Below are 6,505 nucleotides of genomic sequence, written 5' to 3' on the forward strand. Positions count from 1 at the left end.
TAATAGGCTTTCTAGTATGTTATTAACAAATTAATGCAAGTAAGTGTTCCAGTTGATCGTGTGTTGATTAATTCAATCTATTTTAATTATATACTAAGCAGTTTAACATGTATCTATTAGAAAAATGATTTGTTTTTGTTCATGTTTGTGCACATCAAAGATAAAAATGCAAACTCTATTTGTCTTAGTGGAAGTGTAAAGTTGCTGCATAGAGTATGTGTTGTAATTCCATTGTTTTATGCCACTCCCTGCAGTTCATCTTTAGAGTTGTAATGCATTACTTGTGTCTTTTATTATCCTGATAGCCTAATGTAGAATCTATTAGGATAAACTTATATTTATCCAGTACTAGATAATTAAAACTATAATGGCGCATGTTCAGATTTAGATACTGTGCTTTGCTAATACTACCAGTACAATGATAGTACACCTGGTCAGAAGGTTTGGTACACAAACGGTTAACGCAGCTCGGCGATAATAAATACCAAGTTGAGCCGTCAGGGACTGCTTGCTGTGTGGCTTTCGTCATTCTAAAAGCGCTCAAGCTGTGGTCAGCCGGATGATGGCTGTGGCTGCAGAGTGTGCATCCGGCCTCTAAACTGTCATCATGATGCAATCTGGATGCAATGAAGGAAAGAAGATTAAAGTAGAAATAATAGCATCTAAGCGGAGTTATCATGTGAGACGGATGTCATTTCAGTGTTCACCCTGTGGACATGACTTCATGTTTGCTTTGACTTTGTTTGAGGCTAAAAGAAGACTCTGCCAGTGATCAGGGAAGTCAAACTTGTATTTATATATCATGGATGCACTGTCAAATATACCCCAGGGAAAGGGTGGAGTTTTGGTTTGTGTGTGGATGAAGCTTCTGGGGTTAAAAATCACAGTCCACCATCTATTGCATGTGACGGTTATAATGTACTTTGAGAAAATCTTATTTCCCTCTCATGTTCGAAGTGAAGTTATTGCATAAAGTTCCCACCTTTAATTTTGTGATAAAAACTAAATAAAATACAAATCTGATCAATTAAACCAGCAGTGTAGTGGAGAACGTATTGTATGTTTTCCACCATACAAACTGAAATAAATGTCACACGATGTGAGAACTGACTGTTTACAAACAGTTGTTCTTGTTTTGCACGACTGAAGCTGCTGTTGGAAATCTCACTAATTGCACTGGAGAACAAGAGAATGATGTAACCAAAGGGGGACGAGTCCAACATGATATTAATATTGACAGTGGGAAATTAAGAAGTGTTATGCTTCGTCTTTACAAAGAGAGACAAAAACCCAGCTAATTCTACAAAAGATAAATAATTACGCTAAATGAACAAACAAACAACCCTTCGTGTTTATAATTTTGTGTGCCTCCACCTCAAGTTTGACTCATGTCTCCAGTGCATTTTCTAAAAGAAAAGCTAATTTCAGAAACTGATTTCCTTTTAATGATGTTTTCCTACTTTAATTACTTGTACTTTAAATCCTTAATTAGATTTGATATTCAGGAAACACAAACATTGGATTTGCTGCTGAATGACTGCAGGACGGCCTGAATGGAGCGATTTAGAATTATGGATGGAGCTTCACTGAATATTGTTGATATTAAAAACAGGCCTCGGTGTCAGCTTTCAGTTTGGTCTCTTTGGGAGGTCCCCACGTTTAACTCTTGCTACTCGTCTGCCTCGAAACCTCCACTGAATCTGTCCACGCTGTTTTTAACTTATTTGAACTTCAACCGACTTTTTTTTCCCTGCCAGTTGAGGACAGTTTTGCTTGGAGATGACGACGAACAAAGGAAATAGCTGCTTTTTGATAACTGCACTTTCAAAAAAAGGTGTGTTTTTGTTTTTTCAATTTAAATGTCATTACCCTACTTCTAAATATTGATCTTCTCATCCTCAATGAGTTTTTTTCCTTCTAAATGCAGCCCACTCATTGATTTGACAGTGGAATAACTGAAGGTGGGCCGCTAAGTCGTATAGTGGTTAATGCTCTCCCTTCATAGTGAGAATATTGTGCGTTTCCATGTTCTCTTGGGGCTTGGGTGGGTTTCCTCCCACAGTCCGATGCTAAGTGATCCCTCTCCATGACCTGAATGTTATTATCCGTCTCTCGGTGTTTGCTGAGTTTGACGAAGCAGCTACGATGAGTGAATGATGAATTTTGCAGCTGGAAAAAGTCAAGGGAATATTTCCCCGTTATGTCACTACATCTCCTCAAGATGGCACTAAAACCCCGCAGATCTCTTCTAGGACACATGAGCAGCCACAGAGATCCCTGTTTCGTTCAACAGCCTTAATTCTTTCCAGCAGCTGAAGCTTTATTTGTATAACAGTGATCAGCTGAACATTAAACGAGAGCAAACTATCCGAATTGGGCACGATGTTAGTTAGGTTTAGGAAATGAATGTGTGCTTTAAGCATTTGCTATGGTAGCATACTCTCACTTCTCGGAAGGATGTGACACTAGTCCCTAACAACTTGCAGATAAACTGCTTGGATTTCAGTTTTGAGGCAAAGCTGCAGGCGGCCAAACAGCTGAGGGGAATGTGGGAACATCTCTGGCCTCGATAAAGAGCTCTTATTCTTTATGACACAGAGAGTGTATCCGGATTACTCTTCATTCTGGATCCCTCTCTAAGTATTTTCCTAGGAAGGTAATAAGGGTGGTCATGTTATTCATGGCCATTTTCTTGTCAGTCCGGGCTCAGGCTCTTTGTGACATCTAACTGATTTCCATTACTCAGATTTTGCTCTGTGGATGAGGAGAGACAGGGTCAGGGTGGAATTGAGTTCAAATATGACACAGCGCGTAAATCACGCAAGATGTTTGCTTCACTGTGCCAACCAGATACATCCAAACAGCAGACAGTTGCAGTATTTTACTGGCATATCGATAGTGAAAACTAATATTGACTCAATAAATTCAGATTTCATAGTGTTTCGTTAATCAGATCCTTTTCAAGACACCAAATGGTTGTGCAGTAGGAGATCGTGAGACACAGACGAGCGTCACAAATCAAAGAGCGGGGTCTGCTTCCCTCAAAACATGATCAAGCATTTCCACAAGAACATTTGCATACTCAACTACTTTCAGTGTCCCAGCTGCACCCGCTCAGCCACAAATGCCTCCACTGTTGTGTACCAGTATCAACAGCAAAGACTGCGAGGCTTTCTAATGAAAACCATTCAAGTCAATCAAGTTCACCAGAGACCAAAGGCCAGTGTAATTTGGGAAAATTGCTGAAACTCCAAAGTAATCTTCTGTAATGTGATCTTGCCTATTGAACACTGGCTGTACTGTACGTGTCGGATAAGAGCTCAGTCATTTTCTTCAAATGCTGTCTTGACAAGCAGCATGGATATCCACCTGCAAGCAATCATCATTCTAGTGTTAAGTGCTTTGATATTAAAATGACTGATTTAAGACCATTTGCTGCTCGCAGATAGCGAATTGAAAGCATTTCCATATGTTGATAGTGGGGATAAGCTGAGTTTGTGAACTGGGTGGACTGGGTTTCCTCTGTGTTTACTGTAGAGGAGCCAGGGACAACAGATCACGGCAAAGTCATGACTTCATTTTTTTTTTTCCGGCGTCTCAGTTGAGAAAACGCACTTTACATTTGACAGGAACGAAGCCATTAAAGCCTGTTGAACGAAAAGAAGAAGTGTGTATGTGTATGTGGACGCCCATCAAGCTTGATGCAACTTTCAGTGTTGCCACATGGGGGCAACGTTGGCTCGAGGAAAACTCCACACAGATGTTGAGTTTATGGTTATACTGTTTGTTGACACTTCTCTCAAAGTGACAGGAGAAGACAGGCAATTTGAACGCTGGGGTGTTTGAGATTTTGTAAATATCCGTGTCAAATGCTTGTGTTGTCTGAGCTGAAAAATAAACAGCATCATTGTTTATGCCAAGATCCTCCCTGAGACTTTGGGAAGAATATGCAGAATCTGAGTGGTTGCACGCGGAATAACAAACATCCTCTAATCAGCCAGCTTTCTGAATTGCCTTCTCAAAACTGAACTCATGCTTGGGCACCTGTTTCAAAGAACAGGCTTGTTTATCAAAGTCCTCCTCTGTCAACAAACAGAATAAGTGCGATGATGGCTGGCTCCTCAACCCACATCTGATTTCAGCAAATGTGCAATTGTTCAAAGTGAGTTGTGCTTCATTGATTTGTTTCAAGGCAGAGGAAAAATAACCTCGGGGCTTCTACCAGTTAGAAATAACAATGGAGTCCTTCTCGGCTGTTTGTAGTTTTGCTGGCCTGACATCAGTGGTGGAACATGGAGGGTTTCTCACTTTAAGACTAACTATGTGGGGACTGTGCACAAGAACGCTTCTCATGGAGATGAAGCCTAATTTCCGTAATTAGATAAGTACATTTTACAGTCGGTTATGTTGCAGTTTATTCCCATGGATTTAATATTCATTCAGGTCTTTCTTTTTTCTTTTCATCTTCATATGATTCATATACTTTAATCTCTGGTTTAGAGTTATGATCTTCTCCTAAGTGTGTCCACTTTTTGTTATGTGATTATCTTATTTTGTAGCTCAGAATCCAATGGGATCTGTTCGCCAGCCAGTCAGTTCCTCAAGTTCAAGAATAGACTTAAAATGTATTAGACTAAAGCTTATGCACGATCTCATTGTGTTCGCTTTGTTCAGTACAGACACAGAAACACGTTACCTAATATACAAACTTGTGGTGTGGTATTGAAGACAGTTTTTTGTGTGTGTGTGTGACTTCACATCTGCAGGTTGTTGAGCCGTCAATACGACACCAAATGTAATATAGAGCTCTTTGCTGTTCTTGTTGTTTTCAACAGTCGCAATTTTAGGTTGCCCCACGTCGCACACAAACGCGTGACATAACGCTAACCGCTAATCATTTCACATTTCAAGAGGTGTCACATCAGCGGTGTCAAAATAAAAGATTAGAACTTGAGTGGGCCAGTTCAACGATAGCGTGATCGCTTCAATGCACAAATGTTCTGGATTTCTTGTATTGTTTTCCTGTATAACAGTTTGAAAAGATGTGATTCAACGAAATGCCATTTCACAAAACCTTAACAAGTTGAATGTTTTAAAGAAAAAATGATTTCAGCAAATTACCGTTTTCTGGTGTAAAATATAGTGAAATGACCATTTGTAGCATTCAGCACTGTTTTTTTTTGTTTTTGTTTTTTTTTGTTTGTTTTGAGGGTTTTTTTCCCCACAAATTCATCCTAACTGCCGATTTGGATGCTGATTCACTAACGAGGAAGCTTTCACAGCATCATCACTGATATCAACTCAGATGTCAGTATTGTTTTACTAAAACACTGTAATCCACAGTAACTAAATCAGAATGAACTTCTATGTAATAAAATCCAGATAGTGTCTTCTTCGTGAATTTTACACATTGCAAGGTCGCCCTACAGGCCGAACTGATCCCTCTCCCTCTGGCATTCCAGTTTGGGCCACCAGGCCTCATGTTGAACACCCCAGTGTTACTTAGTTAGTGATCAGGCGCCCTTTGAGGTGTTCTGGTTTCTGCCAGTGACCTTCGCTCAAACAAGTTAATATATATTTAGATGTATCAAAGTCCTCCTTATGACCACTGCATACATATTATTTACACATTCTGTATGTTTTAATGGAAAAATACATCACAACACATTTACGAGTGACTCAAGTGTGGTTCAGCAGCTTTTTAACTAGGATTTAAGTAGTGAGTAAGTTCATTCATTCACCAGATCCTTTAATTGTTTGTTTGATATCCTTTGAGCAGAGGTGTCCGTACTATGTGGGCCAATTGCAGCCAGAGACTAGTTCCTAAGTGGCCAACAGCAACTTAAAGATTAATTTACCTTCATTTGATAGAGCATGCTAACTTTACAACACGAGAGGTAAACTACTGTAGTAAAGTGATGCTACCGTCTATTGTATATTTTTGTGTACGTGACCCTTAGTTAAATATTTTGGACTTAGTACCAATAACTCTGTGGGAATAATCCAGTCTAAGGTTTGTCTAAATAAGAATAGTTTAACATGTGATCAATTTATTTATTTATTCTTCAAATTTGCAATTTTTATATGTCATAGTATTTTCTTAAAATTCTTTAGGTGCTAATTTACTTTTTAAAAGTTTTCATGTTGTAATATCAACCTCGTATTTTTTTTAAGGGATACTTATCATATTAAATGAACACAATTGGACTTTTAGACCCCTCATGATACTTAAGTGAACTTTTCCACTAGATTGCAGAGGCATTCAGTTCATGGTTCTTATGCAAGGCCGCATTGTTGAAAGTGATTTCCATCACACAGGTTGTAGAGTACATCAGAATCATGAGTGACATGGTGACACAGTGAACACGCTACCTTTCAGCTCACAATCGCAACTCACTTGGCCCCTACCAAAAGTCAGTCGTCTTATTAACATATGGAAATATTTGTTGCGGTCAAATGAGAGAGTCTGTCTCCCCGTCCTGTCTCGGTGTGATGTGTGAGGTGT

This window comes from Lipophrys pholis (genome assembly GCF_963383615.2).
Source record: "Lipophrys pholis genome assembly, chromosome: 13".
Taxonomy (NCBI): domain Eukaryota; kingdom Metazoa; phylum Chordata; class Actinopteri; order Blenniiformes; family Blenniidae; genus Lipophrys; species Lipophrys pholis.